Source organism: Hyla sarda, chromosome 9, assembly GCF_029499605.1.
Source record: "Hyla sarda isolate aHylSar1 chromosome 9, aHylSar1.hap1, whole genome shotgun sequence".
NCBI lineage: Eukaryota > Metazoa > Chordata > Amphibia > Anura > Hylidae > Hyla > Hyla sarda.
In genome coordinates, this window is record NC_079197.1 from 69853535 (window position 1) to 69873327 (window position 19793).

At 42.6% G+C, this 19793-nt stretch overlaps 1 protein-coding gene across 2 annotated transcripts in view; it reads right to left on the minus strand.

The window, feature by feature from the left end:
• SLC7A3 (solute carrier family 7 member 3) overlaps positions 1-19793 on the minus strand; it is a 208994-nt gene that overhangs the window by 161766 nt on the left and 27435 nt on the right. The window lies entirely within an intron of this gene.

Consider the following 19793-nt stretch of genomic DNA (forward strand, 5'->3'; position numbering starts at 1 on the left):
CTTCCGAAAGCAAACCTTAAAAGGAAATCTGTCATCCGTGTCACCTACACTGAGTTGTCGGCAGGGATGTGCACAGACATTTTAGGGGGCAGAGCTAAAAAAAAAAAAAGACACTTCTAATTATTTATATAAATGCCCACATAATGATGCCAGACTGCCCAGGGCACTTATCGGAGAAATATAAAAAGGGCAGGGGCTCAAGTCCCCTTTCTAGTTAACCTGTGCACGTCCCTGCCTGCAGGTGACACTGATAGCAATACTTACCTGTCCCCGCTTTGTGCTCCTATTCTCCCTCTATCTTCCTTCGTATCTTACGTTCCAGGGCAGACATGGAGCATGGGCGGAGCTTCCTTATGTCTTCGCTGCTGTTTGCTAGCAGCAGAACCCAGCTCCGAAGCAGAATAAATGGAGAAAGATAGCAGAAGAACAGGAGCATGGAAGTGGGGGATAGGCAAGTATAATTATCTTCAGTGTTACCTGCACTAGCTGTCTGTACCGACAGGTTAGTGCAGGTGATAATGATAAGCAAATTAGTAGCTCACCCTACATACTGCTTCTTACAGGCTACACAGGAAATAAACCACATATTAAGTATTGTAATTTATATATTGTGGTATCCATCCTTTATTAAGTTTGGTTTAGTCTGGTTACAGTAGTATGACTAAGGGTGCTTAAAAGATGTTACTGTTTTCCTGCTTTTCTGATGTTTGTATCCTGAACTATTTGAAATAAAGGAAAAGTAACCTGGTTTGCGCTGTACTTTTCGTTTTGTTTTTGCTTTTCATTATTGCTTTAAGCGGTGCTGGGTTCCACCTGTCTGTGCGCTTCCATCAGCAATAGAGGGTGAGCTGAATAAACCTTTACTTGTAGGATTCCTGTGCAGATATCTTTACCTCAGGTTTCAAACATGTTTTGGCATGTCATAATAATATGCAAAAAAAATGTTATTGGTTGGGGGTTCAGGTGCAGCAACCCCCATACAGTCACAAAAATGAAGGGACCCTTTTATTCCTGCTCAGCTTTCCTCAGAGACTGTTCGGAATTAATGAAAGTCAATCAGACATTTACTGAATTTGCACACATCTCGCTCAGCTTTCCAAGAAGAGCGAGAGATCAAATATCCCAGAGCAGCCAAGCATGTGACAGGAGGGTAAACTTGTCAGTCATCTCAAGCGTTGGCACACTAAGGGCAACTTATGAAGTCAGCGCCTTGAAAAAATGATGGACATGAAGGCAGAAAACCACTCTGAACCTGTGCATTAGACAAAATAAAACCGTTGGCCATTTAGCACCCCCTGCCCAGGATCTCTCTACTACACTTAAAGTGGTGAAATCAGTAACGAAAATCCACAACAGAAAAAGCGTACATTGGATTTGAAAATCCCCTGCATGCTCATATTTCCATTCATATAGGGGAAGATTTATCGAAACCTGTAGAGAGGCAAAGTTGACCAGTTGCCAATAGCAACCAATTAGACCGCTTCTTTCATTTTTCACAGGCCTTGTTAAGATTGTAAGAAGCTATTTGATTTGTTGCTATGGGCTACTGGGCAACTTTGCCTCTTCACAGGTTTTGATAAATCTACCCCATAATGTCTGCGCAAATCTGCTGTATATGTCACCTGTGTAAATTATGTAAAAAACGTGTGACTCCTTTTTACAAAGGAGATTGTTCATATATTTTACAGCATATTTAAAGAAGAACTCCGGCAGATTTTTTATGCATCTATTGTGCCCGGGCTGCAAAAAGTAAAACAACCTCACCTTCCACCGATCCCTCGACGTGCCGATATCAGTCTTCTGTGTTCTGGGCCCGGTCTTCTTCTGTATCTTGAAGCCTGATGCGTCATACTGCGATCAGCCTATCGCCAGCCGCAGCGATGTCCCAGACAGCAGGGATAATGTCCCAGGCTCCTTACATGACACTGCGCTCAGCGTATCACCAACCAAGGGGGGACATCGCTGCGGCCAGCAATAAGCTGATCACAGTGCGACATGTCGGGCTCCAAAATGCGGAAGAGGACCTGGCCCAGAAGACTGATATCAGCACATCAGTGGAGTGGTGGAAGGGGAGTTAAAGTTTGCTATTTTACTTTATGCAGGCCGGGCACAATGGATACATAAAACAATCTGCCGGAGTTCTCCCTTAATACAAAAAAAAAACTGCAAGTTTAAAAAAAATGCCACAAAAAAACAGTGTGTATTTCAAAGTGACATTTTTCTGTCAATTTTTTTCTTAGAAAGACTCACATAACTGAATAACATGACTTGAAATTAACCCCTTAAGGACTCAGCCCATTTTGGCCATAAGGACTCAGACAATAACATTTTAACGTTTTCATTTTTTCCTCCTCGCCTTCTAAAAATCATAACTCTTTTATATTTTCATCCACAGACTAGTATGAGGGCTTATTTTTTGCGCGACCAGTTGTCCTTTGTAATGACATAACTCATTACATCATAAAATGTATGGCGCAACCAGGGACGTGCACAGACATTTTAGAGGGCAGGGGCTCAAGTAAAAAAAGAGGGCACTTCTCATCATTTAAAAAAACGTCTGCCAGACTTAATGGGCTGCGGCCCAGGGACACAGTGGACCTCCGGCCAGGCCCCCTTGGCATTCCTATGCCCCATAAAAGTGGTGCTTTTGTAAAATAAAGTCAAGAACAGTTTTTATGAAGGTCTGCCATGTGTATATACACTTTGGCTGTGCTGTCAGTCTTATTTACAGAAAACATGTGACAGCTGCCCTATAATATACTGTATTATAAAGGAGATTTATACAAAACCTGTGCAGAGAAAGAGCGGTGCAGTCGCCCATAGCAACCAATCAGATCGCTGCTTTCATTTTGCAGAAGGCTTTTCCTCTGAAAAGGTTTTAATAAATCTCCCCCTATATGCCCCGGTCTGAGCTCTATATGACAGAACGTGCACTGTATCTGGCCTCACCCAGCACCCATCCCCAATCACCCAGCACCCATCCCCATTATTTAACTATACTGTGCCACCATTAACCCTTTAAAGACCCGGGCTTTTTCCGTTTTTTCATTTTCAATTTTTCCTCCTTAACTTTAAAAAATCATAACTCTTTAAAATTTTCACCTAAAATTCTATGATGGCTTATTTTTTGCGTCACTAATTCTAATTTGTAATGACAGTCATTTTACCCAAAAATCTACGGTGAAACGGGAAAAAAAATCAATGTGCGACAAAATAGATGAAAAAACACTATTTTATAAGTTTTGGGGGCTTCCGTTTTTACACAGTACATTTTTCGGCAAAAATGACACCTTATCTTTATTCTGTAGGTCCATACGATTAAAATGATCCCCTACTTATATAGGTTTGATTTTGTTGTACTTCAGAAAAAAGTCATAACTACATGCAGGAAAATTTATACGGTTAAAATTGTCATTTTCTGAGCCCTATAACTTTTATTTTTCTGTGTTCAGGGCGCTACGAGGGCTAATTTTTTGCGCCGTGATCTGAAGTTTTTAGAGGTACCATTTTTGTTTTGATCAGACTTTTTGATCACTTTTTATTCACTTTTTTGTGGTATAAAAAGTGATCAAAAATGCGCTATTTTGGACTTTGGAATTTTTTTGCGTGTACGCCATTTAATGTGGGGTTAAAAAGCGGTATATTTTTATAATTCGGATATTTCTGTATGCAGCGATACCACATATTTTTATTTACACTGTGTTTTTTTTATTCTTGGAAATGCCGAGTGATTCAAACTTTTATTAGGGGAAGGGATAATTGAAAGGGTTAACGATTTTTTTACACTTTTCTTATGCAATATTATAGCTCCTATAGGGGGCTATAACATTGCATTAACTGATCTTTTACACTGATTGATCCATTCCTATGGAGATGCATCAATCAGTGTTTTCGGCAATTGAATGCTCAAGCCTGAATCTCAGGCTTGAAGCATTCATTCGGCGATCGGACAGCGCAGGAGAAGGTAAGAGACCTCCTCCTGTGCTACAGCTGTTCGGGATGCCGTGATTATACCGCGGCAATCCCGAACAGCTCCCTGAGCTAGCTGGGCACTTTTACTTTCGTTTTTAGCCACGCGGCTCAGCTTTGAGCGTGCGGCTAAAGGGTTAATAGCGCGCAGCACCGCGCGCTATTATCGGCGGGTCCCGGCTTCACTATGACGCCGGGCCCGCCGCGATATGATGCGGGGTCACCGTGTGACCCCGCGTTATATCGCAGGACCAGGACTCAGGGCGTAAGTTTACGCCATGGGTCCTTAACAGGTTAAGGATCTATACACAGTGCCAGAATACATAAAAATATAATGTTCCAATATAAATAAAATATATTCTCTGCTTCCATAAATTCCCTATATACTGTGCTTCCATTCCTCTATTAATTCCCTAATAATGTGCTTCATACAATACATACAAGCACATAACATAAAGGCACATACAGTACATAAGAAATATACATAGAGACACTTTGACACATACATACAACATTGAATATAAACGAAAAGATATAACCAACAGGCACATCATACATACAGGTTCACACATACATTCACTCACAGATATATACACACACATATACATACATTCACTTGCTCACATTTTATATATATGTGTATGTGTGTGTGTGTGCAAGTGAATCTATGTGTGTGTGTGTGTGTGTGTATATATCAGTGTGTCTGTATGATGTGTATATATATATATATATATATATATATATATATATATATATATATACACACACACACACACACACACACACATCATACAGACACACTGACATACAATCACTCATATATACACACTCACTTAAACTAAGGCCCCAGCCATCCCTCTCTGCACAGGCACAGACATAAAGATATACACACACACACATACAATCACTCACTTATATTTTCAGTTACTTACAGTAAGTAAGGGCTCCATACCCCTCTGCACAGGCTGGAGTTTGTGGCCGGACATGCTGTGGGCGGGGCTTCTCTCTGCCTCCTCTGCTTCTGTCTCCTCCGTGTGGAGAGAAGCAGTGAAATGGCAGATAATGACAGGGTGAGTGGCGTCCCCTTCCTGCAGGGAGGGCACAGCACCCTCCATTAAACCACATACAAATCTCCCCAGCAATGGATCCTTTTTACTTCACCTGTCACCCTGAGTCTGTAGCTCCTTTTGTGAGGGCACTAGAGGGGCAGGTGAGGAAAAGGGCAGGGGCTCCAGCCCCCTTTTACCCCTATGTGTGCACGTCCCTGGGCGCAACCAAAAAACACTATTTTTGTGGGGAAATTAAAAAGAAAAAGCGCAATTTTGCTAATTTTGGAAGGTTTCGTTTTCACGCCGTACAATTTACGGTAAAAATGATGTGTGTTCTTTATTCTGAGGGTCAATACGATTAAAATGATACCCATTATTACATACTTTTATATTATTGTTGTGCTTAAAAAAAATCACAAACTTTTTAACCAAATTAGTACGTTTATAATCTCTTTATTTTGATGACCTATAACTTTTTTATTTTTCCGTATAAGCGGCGGTATGAGGGCTCATTTTTTGCGTCATGATCTGTACTTTTTTTTGATACCACATTTGCATATAAAAAAACTTTTAATACATTTTTTATAAATTTTTTTAAATAAAATGTATTAAAAAAGTAGCAATTTTTTTTTTACGTTCACGACGTTCACCGTACGGGATCATTAACATTTTATTTTAATAGTTCAGACATTTACGCACGCGGTGATACCAAATATGTCTATTAAATTTATTTTTTACGCTTTTTGGGGGTAAAATAGGAAAAAACGGACGTTGTACTTTTTTATTGGGGGAGGGGATTTTTTCTCTTTTTTTTACTTTTACATTTTTTTACATTTTTTTTTACACTTGAATAGTCCCCATAGGGGACTATTCATAGCAATACCATGATTGATAATACTGATCTGTTCTATGTATAGGACATAGAACAGATCAGTGTTATCGGTCATCTTCTGCTCTGGTCTGCTCGATCTCAGACCAGAGCAGAAGACGCCGGGAGCCGGAAGGAGGAAAGTGAGGGGACCTCCGTGCGGCGTTCTGAATGATCGGATCCCTGCAGCAGCGCTGCGGGCGATCCGATCATTCATTGAAATCGCGTACTGCCTCAGATGCCAGGATCTGTATTGATCCCGGCATCTGAGGGGTTAATGGCGGACGCCCGCGAGATCGTGGGCATTGGCCATTGCCGGTGGGTCCCTGGCTGCGATCAGCAGCCGGGATCAGCCGCGCATGACACGGGAATCGCTCCGATGCCCGCGGTTATGCACAGGACTTAAATGTACATCCTGGCGCGTTAAGTACCATTGCACCAGGACGTACATTTACGTCCTGCGTCCTTAAGGGGTTAAAGGGGTACTCCGGTGGAAAAACTATTTTTTTTTCTTTTTTAAATCAACTGGTGCCAGAAAGTTAAACATATTTGTAAATTACTTCTATTAAAAAATCTTAATCCTTCCAGTACTTATTAGCTGCTGAATGCTACAGAGGAAATTCCTTTCTTTTTGGAACACTGATGACATCACGACCACAGTGCTCTCTGCTGACATCTCTGTCCATTTTAGCAACCGTGCATAGCAGATGTATGCTAAGGGCAGCATGGTGGCTTAGTGGTTAGCACTGGGGCCTTGAGTTCAAATCCCACTAAGGACAACAAAAAAGAAAGACTTATTATTATTATTATTATAATAACATCAGCAGAGAGCAGTGGGTTTGTGATGTCATCAGAGAGCATTCCAAAAAGAAAAGAATTTCCTCTGTAGTATTCAGCAGCTAATAAATACAGGAAGGATTAAGATTTTTTAATAGAAGGATATGTTTAACTTTCTGGCACCAGTTGATTTAAAAAAAAGGAAAAAAAATTGTTTTTCCACCGGAGTACCCCTTTAAATAAATAAATAAATTCAGGGGATATAACGCCAAATAAACACCTATATTAAAGGGGTACTTCGGTGAAAAAGTTTTTTTTTTTTAAATCAACTGGTGCCAGAAAGTTAAACAGATTTGTAAATTACTTCTATTAAAAAATCTTAATCCTTCCTGTACTTATTAGCTGCTGAATACTACAGTGGAAATTATTTTCTTTTTGATACACAGAGCTGTCTGCTGATATCATGAGCACAGTGCTCTCTGCTGACATCTCTGTCCATTTTAGGAACTGTCCAGAACAGCATATGTTTGCTATGGGGATTTCCTTTTACTCTGGACAGTTCCTAAAATGGACAGAGATGTCAGCAGAGAGCACTGTGCTCGTGATGTCAGCAGACAGCTCTGTGTGTCAAACTGAAAAGAATGTCCACTGTAGTATTCAGCAGCTAATAAGTACAGGAAGGATTAATATTTTTTTAATAGAAGCAATTTAGGAATCTGGTTAACTTTCTGTCACCAGTTGATGTAGAAAAAAAAAAAAAGTTTTTCACCGGAAAATCCCTTTAAAACACACTGGGGGGGGGGGGGGAGATTTTTCATTGTATGTGTGAATCAAGTTCTTTTTACTGCTTTTCTACATTTATCACAGAGGGGCATGCTCTTAAAATAAATAAAGTAGCTTAGATGTAGACAAATTTGGTCTGGGCTGATGTGAGGTTGCGCAAAAATGTGAGTGCTTTCACCATTTGCACAGTGCAGTAGAATCCCTTTGAAATCAATGGGATTCTGATACAGCGGAATGTCTGTGCCAAATTTTCCAGCGGAACTTCGCACAGTAATTCCGTGTGAACATACCCTTAGGTTTTGGTCCCACATGCTGTATTTTGCTGCGAATTTTGCTGCTGCATATTTTTCTACCAATTGAAGACAATGGGTAGCAAAATCAGAAAATATGCAGCAAAATACAGCATTTTTCTACTAGAGCTGCAACGATCAATCTACTTTAATCAATAATAATCCATAACCATATTTGTTGTCGATGAATCCTGTTATCGTATAATCACGCTCTGATTCCTTGTTAAGCCAAAAAGTTAATGATCAGTTAAAAAAAATGTCATCATGCCAGCTCACGAAAGTGAGCAGGGAAGAAGGTGGTGCCTGAAGCAGGCCGCAAACACCAGAAACCGCAGGGGCAATAGGGTGACGTGGCCTACTGACCCCAGTAGGAAGCAGAGAGCATGCCACAGTTGCAATTGCCTGACACCGTCGGAACACTGCAGGACCCGATACTGTGTGCCCATCTCTTCACCCAGTCAGCGCTACACTTCAACTTACTAATGGTACAGTCATGGCCGTAAGTGTTGGCACCTTTGAAATTTTTCTAGAAAATTAAGTATTTCTCACAGAAAAGGATTGCAGTAACACATGTTTTGCTACACACATGTGTATTCCCTTTGTGTGTATTGGAACTAAACCAAAACAGGGAGGAAAAAAGCAAATTGGACATAATTTCACACCAAGCTCCAAAAATGGGCTGGACAAAATTGTTGGCACCCTTTCAAAATTGTGGAAAAATAAGATTGTTTCAAGCATGTAATGGTCCTTTAAACTCATCTGGGGCAAGTAACAGGTGTGGGCAATATAAAAATCCCACCTGAAAGCAGATAAAAAGGAGAGAAGTTCCCGTAGTCTTTGCATTGTGTGTCTGTGTGTGCCACACTAAGCATGGACAACAGAAAGAGGAGAAGAGAACTGGCTGAGGAATTGAGAACCAAAATTGTGGAATATCAACAATCTCAAGGTTACAAGTCCACAGTGCGCAACATTATCAAGAAGTTTGCAACCCATGGCACTGTAGCTAATATCCCTGGCGCTGACGGAAGAGAAAAATTGGTGAAAGGTGTCAACGTAGAATAGTCCGGATAGCGGATAAGCAGCCTCAAACAAGTTCCACAGATATTCAAGCTGTCCTGCCGACTCAGGGAGCATCAGTGTCAGCACAAACTATCCGTCGACATTTAAATGAAATGAAACGCTATGGCAGGAGACCCAGGAGGACCCCACTGCTGACACAGAGACATAAAAAGAGCAAGACTACATTTTGCCAAAATGAACTTGAGTAAGCCAAAATCCTTCTGGGAAAATGTCTTGTGGACAGATGAGACCAAGATAGAGCTTTTTGGTAAAGCACATAATTCTACTGTGTACCGAAAACGGAATGAGGCCAACAAAGAAAAGAACACAGTACCTAGAGTGAAATATGGTGGAGGTTCATTGATGTTTTGCTGCCTCTGGCACTGGGCCTTGAATATGTGCAAGGCATCATGAAATCTGAGGATAACCAACGGATTTTGGGTCGCACTGTACAGCCCAGTGTCAGAAAGCTGGGTTGGTGTCCGAGATCTTGCAGGACAATGACCCCAAACATATGTCAAAAAGCACTCAGAAATGGATGTCAACAAAGCGCTGGAGAGTTCTGAAGTGGCCAGCAATGAGTCCAGATCTAACTCCCATTGAACACCTGTGGAGAGATCTTAAAATTGCTGTTGGCAAAAGGTGCCCTTCCAAAAAGAGAAACAAACCCCACACCTGGAGAAAAAACCAGGTGGGGGTGCAAGACCCCTAAAATAGTGCACCCTCCCTATTAAAACTTGACTTTTATTATTATTGTACCATAAAACTGATGAGGAACCAAAAAGAAAAGTTAAAAACACCAGCAAAGTCACCCTATTATGAACGTGCACCTGCTCCCATTTGGGAGTATGTAATCACTCTGCGCCTGCAGTGCTACAGGGATTGGGGTGCGTATATTGCTGCAGTTAAAACTTTAATGCACAGCCTCCCCTACATGTTTCGTGACATCAGTCACGTCCTCAGGGGTGAATGAGGCTTATGGCCATAAGTCTCATTCCCTCCTGATGAGGCCATAAGCCTCATTCACCCCTGATGACGTGACTGATGTCACGAAACATGTAGGGGAGGCTGTGCATTAAAGTTTTAACTGCAGCAATATACACACCCCAATCCCTGTAGCACTGCAGGCGCAGGGTGATTACATACTCTCAAATGTGAGCAGGTGCACGTTCATAAGAGGGTGACTTTGCTGGTGTTTTTAACTTTTATTTTTTGTTCCCCATCAGTTTTATGGTACAATAATAATAAAAGTCAAGTTTTAATAGGGAGGGTGCACTATTTTAGGGGTCTTGCACCCCCACCTGTTTTTTTCTCCAGGTGTGGGGTTTAGATTTTTTTTATATAAACCCCAGCACCTCTCCGGGGCATTTGATTCTATATACTTCCAATAAGAGAGACCTGAAGCCATTTGCTAAGGAAGAGTGATCCAACATTCTGGCTGAGAGGTGTAAGAAGCTTATTGATGGTTATAGGAAGCGACTGATTTCAGTTTTTTTTTTTTTTTTCAAAAGGTGTGCAACCAAAATATTAAGTTAAGAGTTTTGGAGTTTGGTGTGACATTATGTCCAATTTGCTTTTTTCATCCCTTTTTGGGCTTTGTGTATAGCAAAACATGTATCACTGCAGTCCTTTTCTGTGAGAAATACTTCATTTTCTAGAAAAATTTCAGGGGTGCCAACATTTACAGCCATGACTGTATATCAGGCCGAGATACCTCATATCTGCAGACAGTATCGCACAAGAAGCTACGTTTTATGGGAAGTTGATTTAAAGGGATCTTGCATAATAATTAGACATATAGGGGGAGATTTAGCAAACCCTGTGCTGATGAAAAGTGGACCATAGCAACCAATCAGATGACTTCTTTAATTTTTAAGAGGGTCTCTTAAAAATGAAAGACGAACAAATTGAAGAATCAAGGTATTGAAAGAAACAGCTGTCAGTGGCAGGGACTAGTTAAAGGGGTACTCAACTGGCCAGTGTTCAGAACATTTAGCTCCGAACACTGTGTGCGCGCTGCAGGGTCGGCCACGCCCCCTCGTTATGTCAGGCCACAATGTGCAGCCAGTGCAGCGAATACTGGACCATCCATGCTTCTCCTCCAGGATGTTTTCTACGCTGGTCCTCCCCATACTTCCTCTCCATTAGTCTCACTGCCACTGCATTGACTATATGGACTAATGAGGCACTGGCTTCTGTACGACTAACCAACAGGCACAAGGAATTGTCATGGGATAATGCCAAAAAAGCTATTTATGTCTAACTTACTCACAATCATATATGAAATATAAGTAGGTTAGACAGAAACAGCTTTTTACCTGCATAATACATTATTTGTTTAATCCTTATGAACTTACTGGGCTATTCCTTCCTCTGTTAAGCCAACATTGTTCACTGTAGTGCTTCCGGGCCATATAAGCCCTGCTTTGCACACTTTGTTGATGTCTACCTTGTTTGAAGTTTAAGTTTGTTCATTTTACTGATTAGCTTCTTGCCATCTGAGGACGAGCCAGCTCATTATAATTAGCAGGTACTTCCAGCATTAGGACAAGCCGGCTCGTTTTGGAGATAAACTGTCACAGCATGTGAACATGCTGTGACAGAAAGGTGAAATCAGCTGTCATAGACAGCTGATCGTCAACAGCGCTGACTGCAGGTCCCCCCCGCGGCTGACCCCACCCCCGATCGGCACCAGCTCTGCCGGCGCATCCAAGTCCTGCAGAGCAGGTGCTATAGATGATGCGGTCACACTGACCGCATCATCTATAGTGTGAAAGAGAGAGGAGACTTTCTCTGCTCTTCATCAGTGTCCTGCAAAACGAGTGCGGGGCGTCGATGGTAGCCATGGACACCGGAGGTCTGACAATGGTCTCCGTTATCATGGCTACACAAGCCGATCAGACTCTGCTGTACTATGTACTATAATACAGTGCAGCACAGATGTAAACTGCACTGTATTATATGTACATAAAAAAGTGAGGGGGGAAAGTAAAAAAAAAAAAGTGAAATAAAAATAAATAAATAAATGTTAACAGGACATGCGTGGTAAATGTATGGCACTGCAGTGATTAACCTTGCCCACAGTGCCATACATTAACGACGCTCAGTTCCTGTCTCGCCTCTGCTGTTGCATATATACAATTGCCAGTATGCACAGCCAAAGGGCATGCTGGGAATTGAAGTTATGTAACAGCTGGAGTTTTATCCACAAAAAATGTCCCTGGAGGTAACAGGGCAAATCATAAATTCAACAACCTTTGAGGGGTTACCCCCTCGCGGGGATTAAACCCTTCACTAGAACCCCCCTTAAAAACAATCTTTATTCTTAACTAGTTAAAATATTACCCCTTCACACAATGGTTAAAATTGTCAGTGGAGGTTATGGTATTAGGGAGCTATAATTACTCCTCTCTTTGTATATGGAGCTTATAGTATGTAATTCTCCGTGCCAATCTTATATTGCTTAGGCGCAGAGTATACCTATGCTCTGAACTCTTTTTTGTCCCTCCACTGTTTAAAACTAACTACCAGCCCACCCGACGTTTCGGTGATAAATCACCTTTGTCAAGGGTTAGAGGCTAAAATTTTAGCCTCTAACCCTTGACAAAGGTGATTTATCACCGAAACGTCGGGTGGGCTGGTAGTTAGTTTTAAACAGTGGAGGGACAAAAAAGAGTTCAGAGCATAGGTATACTCTGCGCCTAAGCAATATAAGATTGGCACGGAGAATTACATACTATAAGCTCCATATACAAAGAGAGGAGTAATTATAGCTCCCTAATACCATAACCTCCACTGACAATTTTAACCATTGTGTGAAGGGGTAATATTTTAACTAGTTAAGAATAAAGATTGTTTTTAAGGGGGGTTCTAGTGAAGGGTTTAATCCCCGCGAGGGGGTAACCCCTCAAATGTAACAGCTGGAGGCACACAACTATAACTCCCAGCATTCTCATTGACTGTCCGTGCATGCTGGAACTTGTAGTTACGCAACAGCTAGTCACATTTATTTTCCTCTAGCTCTTGCATAACTCCCAAAATGCACGGACAGTCAAAGGACATGCCGGGAGTTGTAGTTATGTGCCTCCAGTTGTTGCATAACTACAACTCCCTTCATGCCTTTCAGCTGTCTGGGCATGCTGAGGGTTATAGTTGTGCAACAGCTAGAGCACACAGGCAGATTAACAGTAAGTTTCCCGCTCCCAGTTTGAATTGCGGAATGTCCGCCATGAAAAACCTACCGCAGTTGAAACCTGTAGAGGGAAACTCGTAAACCCAACCATGTGTATGTACTGTAAAAACACTGCACTAAACCTACACAAAATAAAAAGCAATTCATTACATACACACACACACTGGACAGCCATTAACTGGCCAGGAATGCTGGGAGTTGTAGTTTTGCAACAGCTGGAGGCTCCCTATTTGGGAAATGCTGCCATAGGGTATTTTTAGTGGAGGAGGCTAATGCCATGCCATGCCATGCTGCCAATGAGGGAGAAGAGGAAGACCCCAATTTCTCTCTTTCCTCCTCCTTCCCCTCATCATCATCATGCAGTGATGATGACCCATCTAAAAAGGCGGCACCACAGGTCAATGCCAGCAGAATTCCTCCATACAAGTTTCCCTGCCCCCCCATAATAACGACCCTGTACTCACGTACAATTTTATTTGTCTCCCGTACAATTTTCCCTGTTCCCCCATGCTAGTGACCTTGTCCCCCTACACGTTTCTCTGTCCCACATATCTGTGACCCCACATGGACCTCAATTCCAGACGTTTATGAGCCAGATTCCTGGGTTTGTTGGCCGCCCAGGAATTCAAAGTGATCCCCACAGTCCTTACTGAAATGGACTTTACGTTTTTTTTTTCATAGAGGACTTTGTCAATTTGATGGCGGCTAAAACAAACTTGTATGCCCACCAGTTTGTGGCCCAGCCCCACAATGCCTTTTATTTTTGGCTAGGCAGAATAGATGGATCCCCATCAATGCCAACAAAAGGAGGAAATGTTGGGGGATTATCCTGCATATGGGCCTAATCAAAAAAACATAAATTAGGCAATACGTGAGTGGGGATGTTATGTACAACACCTCACTTTATTGTATGGCCATGAAAAGGGGTTGCCTCTCAATAAATCCAGCGGCTTTTGGCTGCCCTTGCGCCAGTCATAGAAAAGTATACGACCTATAGAGGAGGTATATATTTCTGCAATTTTAACGTGTTGCAAGTTGGCACTAAAGTCGCATGTGAGCCCTACTGGCCAAATGGCGCTTCTTCCCTTCTGAGCCCTGCTTTGCGCCCAGTGAGCACTTAACCTCCACATGTGGAGTATTTCCATACTCTGGAGAAATAGGGTTACACATTTTGTGGGGCCTTTTCTCCTTTTATCCCTTGTGAAAATAAAAAATGTGGGGTAAAACCAGCGTTTTGGTGAAAAAATCAAAATTTTCATTTGACATCCCACTTTAACGAAAGTTCGTCAAGCACCTGTGAAGTGTAAAGGCTCACTGTACCCCTTGTTACGTTCCTTAAAGGGTGTAGTTTCCCAAATAGTGTGCCATGTGGTTTTCTTCTGTTCTGACACCATAAGGGCTTCCTAAATGCGACATGCCCCCCAAAACCATTTCAGCAAAATTTGCTCTCCAAAAGCCCTTTGTCGCTCCTTCCCTTCTGAGCCCTCTACTGTGCCCACAGAGCACTTTACATCCACATTTGGGGCATTTCCTTACTCAAGAGTAATCGGGTTAACAATTTTGGGGGGCTTTTTCTCCTTGTACCTCTTCTAAAAAATGTAAAAACATGTTTGTGTAAAAAATTTTAGATTTTGAATTTTCTCCTCCAATTTTCTGCTATTCCTGTGAAACATCTAAAGGGTTAACAAACTTTCCAAGTGTCATTTTGAGGGGTGCAGTTTTCATAATGGGTCAATTATGGGGGATTTGTAACATAAAGCCCCTCAAATTCACTTCAAAACTGAACTGGTCCTTGAAAAATTCTGATTTTGAAATGTTCAAATGGAAAATTGCTGCTAAACTTTGAAGCCCTCTAATGTCTTCAAATAGTAAAAACATGTAAACTTTATGATGCAAACAAAGTAGACATATAGTATACAGTCATGGCCATAAATGTTGGCACCCCTGAAGTATTTCTCACAGAGAAGGATTGCAGTAACACATGTTTTGCTATACACATATTTATTCCCTTTGTGTGCATTGGAACTAAACTAAAAAAGGGAGGGAAAAAAAAGCAAATTGGACATAATGTCACACCAAACTCCAAAAATGGGCTGGACAAAATTATTGGCACCCTTAACTTAATAGTTCGTTGCACACCCTTTGGAACAAATAACTGAAATCAGTCGCTTTCTATAACCATCAATATCAGGAGAGGACTTCCAGGAGTAGTGGGTTTCAGCGGCGCTGACCAGGAGAAGACACGTCAGGTAAGTAGGAAAAGGGTTTATTGAAAACAATGCGTATCACCGCACTTGCGCAGCTTCATCAGATGCCTGATGAAGGAGTGTGAGTGCGGTAAAACGCGTTGTATTGTTTTACATAAATCCTTTTCCGACTTACCTGACGTGTCTACTCCTGGTCAGCGCAGCTGAAACCCACTACTCTTGGAAGTCCTCTTCTGATACCGTTCACTTGGCTGGGAAGGCTGCAGACCGGGCCTCATACTCACCCACGCTGACAATTGTTGTGTGTGAGCTCACACAACCGCCTTTGGTAAGGGTTAAATTAACCCCTTAACAACGAGTGCCATAAATGTACATCCTGGTGCGGTGGTACTTAACGCACGAGGACGTACATTTACATCCTAAGCGTAACCGCGAGCATCGGAGCGATGCCCGGTTCATGCGCGGCAGGTCCCGGCTGCTGATCGCAGCCAGGAACCCGCCCGTAATGGCAGACACCCGTGATCCCGTGGATGTCCGCCATAAACCCCTCAGATGCCGTGATCAATACAGATCACGGCATCTGCAGCATCGCGGTCAATAAAATTGATGATCGGATCGCCTGCAGCACTGCCGCGGCGATCCGATCATCCAGCATGGCAGACAGAGGTCCCCTCACCTGGCTCCGCTGCCTTCCCGGCGTCTTCTGCTCTGATCTGCCTTCCCGCAGACCAGAGCAGAAGATGACCGATAGCACTGAACAGGATTAACAATCAAGTCCCTATGGGGACTATGAAAGTGTAAAATTAAAAGTAAAAAAAGTTAAAGTAAAAAAAATTTGAAAAACCCCCTTCCCCCAATAAAAACGTAAATTGTCCCATTTTCCCTATTTCCCCCCCAAAAAGTGTTAAAAAAATATTTTATATACATATTTGGTATCGCGGCATGCGTAAATATCTGAACTATAAAAATAAAATGTTAATGATACAGTACGGTGAACGGCGTGAACGGAAAAATAAAAGTCCAAAATAGATGCTTTTTTATGACATTTTATTCCCAAAAAAAAGTATAACAAATGGATGAAAAGTTCTATATAAGCAAATATGGTATCAATAAAAAGTACAGATCACGGCGCAAAAAATGAGCCCTCATACCGCCGCTTATACGGAAAAATGAAAAAGTTATAGGTCTACAGAATAGGGGGATTTAAAACATACTAATTTGGTTAAAAAGTTTGCGATTTTTTTTTAAGCGCAACAGTAATGAAAAAGTATGTTATCATGGGTATCATTTTAATCGTATTGACCCAAAAAAATAAAGAACACGTCATTTTTACCGTAAATTGTACGGCGTGAAAACAAAACCTTCCAAAATTAGCAAAATTGCGGTTTTCTTTTTAATTTCACCACACAAATAGTATTTTTGGGTTGCGCCATACATTTAATGGTAAAGTAAGTGATGGCATTACAACGGACAACTGGTTGCGCAAAAAACAAGCCCTCATATTTTTCATTTTCAAAAGTGGTAAAAGGAGAAAATGTCATTGTGAATTTGTAAATACATTTCTTTGGAGTAAGGACATACCTCACATCTGGGCGTAAACAGCATACACACCAGTCTCGGAGGAGCATGAGCGCATTCAGGGGCCTTGAGCTTCTGCATTTCTGCCTATGGAGCCAGAACAGTGGGACCCCCCTCAAGGGGCCTTACATGGGGTACACTAAATAACTAAAATGGGGTACAGTTGGACATAAAATTATAAAACAGGTTATGTTCCCAGAATGATGACCCAGAGCATAGCCAAAACAAAAAAATATGCCCACCCCAAACCCTATGCTCTGAATCATCATTCTGGGAATGTGATGTGTGTGGCCGTCCCTAACATGTTGCCTCAAATGTGCACCCCGCTCAGGTGGAGAGAAAGTGCTGCGCATTTGAGGCAACACAAAAAAGTCCCCGAAGATAGTGACTCAGTGACCCATGACCCAGAGAAAAAAAATACCCCCAGAGGTCTTATCAGTTTTTAGTTTTTCTTAGATAAGAGTTTTTTGGGCAATTTGGTGGTTTTATCGTGTTAAAATTTTAAATGTACTCTGGACTTGGTACATTGGGGTCAAATTAAGGAAAATTTAAATGAAAAGGGAAAATGTAGTACTGCATTGAAGTGTGATACTACCTGAAGCAGTTTTTAATACAGGGGCCCGGATGATCGGGGCAAGTGTCACATTGAGAGGTGGTGTCCTTCTGTATCCCCCTCCTGTTACACACTCTGCATTTTTTCTGGGATCGTCCCTTCTTTCCAGTGTGGGGGACTTAAGCTGGAAAGTGTTCGCCTGGGACGATCCTGGCAAATATAACTTCAGCTCCTTGGGAAGTCCGGCCTGCTCTTTCCCGTCACCAAAGATCAGGACCTTTAGGACTTCTTCTTGGAACTGAAGGTATGTCCCTGTGTTGCTAACGTACTGGGACAGTACAAAAGAGTTGTACATGGCAACCTGTACCAAGTAGACCGCAACTCTTTTGGACCATACCCGTGTTTTCCACATGGCCATGTATGGCTTGAGGACTTGATTAGAAAGATCAACTCCCCCCATATACCGATTGTAGTCCAGAATATAATCGGGCTTGAGGACCGGTGTTGTGGTAATTCGCACAGGGACAGGTGAGCTGCCGTTACCATGAATTGTGGTCAGCATAAGGACATGTCTCTTATCCTTATACCTAACCAGCAACAGGTTTTCATGGGTAAGGGCATGGGACTCACCCTTGGGCATAGGTGTCTGGATCAAATTTAGAGGGATGCCTCTCTGGTTCTTCCGCGCGGTCCCACAAGCAGACATGGATCTGGTGGCAAGGGATGTGAACAGAGGGATGCTGGTATAAAAGTTGTCCATGTACACGTGGTAACACTTATCCAGCAATGGGTGCACAAGGTCCCAAACGATTTTACTGCTAACACCCAGAGTGGGGGAACAATCTGGGGGTTCAATACGGGAATCTCATACCTCATATACTCTAAACTTCTAAGTGCACCAACCGTGCCCGCTTCGAGGAAATATATTGCCGGAAGATGACTCTCCTCTAAAACTGATAAGAGACTCATCTACCGAGAGCTCCCTGTGGGGTACGTAGGCCTCCAAAAACTTGGCCTCAAAGTGATTGATGACCGGCCTCACTTTGTAAAGCTGGTCATAGGCGGGATCACTTCGGGGTGGACATGCCGCATTATCTGCATAATGGAGGCGTTTTCTGAATGGCCTCGAACCGCTCCGTGTCATGACCATACTGTAAAGCGGGGTCTGGTATGGGGGGGGGGGGGGGAGTATGTAGTGTGTGTGCTTGGTGTAATTGTTACTGTATGGGGGGGGGGGGAAGCGCTGCGGCCCAAAAAAAAGGGAAAAGGGGGAGGGGCCTAATGCAGTGCCCTGAACCCCTAATAGGGCCTGGGTCACATTTAAAAAATTGTGGCAGACCCTTTAGGTCCTATTAGAGGGTCGGGGGGGGGGGGGGGGAACCAACAACTTTTTTTTTCACTTTTAACCCTACCTGTCCCTTGCTGTATTCTGTTCCTGCTCTAACAAGGGGTCTTCTTCTGTGATGGGCTCCAATCTTCAGAGAGGGCTCCTTCCATGGCTCCTTCTCACAGCTTTGCCCGTAGAATGAAGTCAGTGGGCCAGCAGAGCCACGAGAAGGGGCCGTTAACCCCTGACGGCTGCTATTTTCCGGATCGTCCGGCCAATAGCAGCGATCCTGGGGGGGGTGATGAAATCACCACCTCCCCATAGATACAGTGGGTGATTGGGGGTGTATCCTACACCCCCGATCACCATGTATCTCCGAGTCAGCGGGTCACACGTGACCCGCATCACCGGAATCGCAGCAAATCGGGTATTTGCGCGAGGTGCCTGTTGATCGATATCAGCAGTCACCCCGGTCCGGTCTCTGCCTGGCGGGGACCGAAATTCCCATGGGAGTACAGGTCCTTAAGAGTTTAAAAGGGTATTCCAGGAATTTTTTTTTTTATTTGACTATGCTACAGGGGCTGTAAAGTTAGTGTAGTTCATAATATAGTGTCTGTACCTGTATCTGACTGTTTTCTCACAATTCTTATGTGATTTTCACCCCAACATTAATTTTTAACAATATACAAAATTACTGTTGTCTCAGATTTTTCCCAGGCTGTAATGCGGCCGAGACCTGACTCACTAGTCAGCTGATGACAGGGAGCCTGTCTGCTTCAATGGGTGGAGCGATCGCTTGGTGGGAGAGAGATCATTCTGCAACTAATGCAACAGCTGTAGGCACCCTGTTTGAAAATCACAGGTCTTTTGAATGAATGCAGCTCATTTATGTTTCAATGGGTGGGGTGGCTGATGTGTGGGAGGGAGGAAAATTAAATTATGGGATTTGTAGGCAAAGAAGAAAACTCAAAAAGGAAATACCAGTTCACAAAAAGCTAGCCACAGTGTTATGGTAATCTCACAACATAGCCATTTAGCCCCAAGACAAGCACAGATCCTTCCTAAGCATGTCTATTACTGTCTGCCAGGTACGTACTAAAATCACCTTATGGTGGATAATCCCTTTAAGGTTAACCCCCTC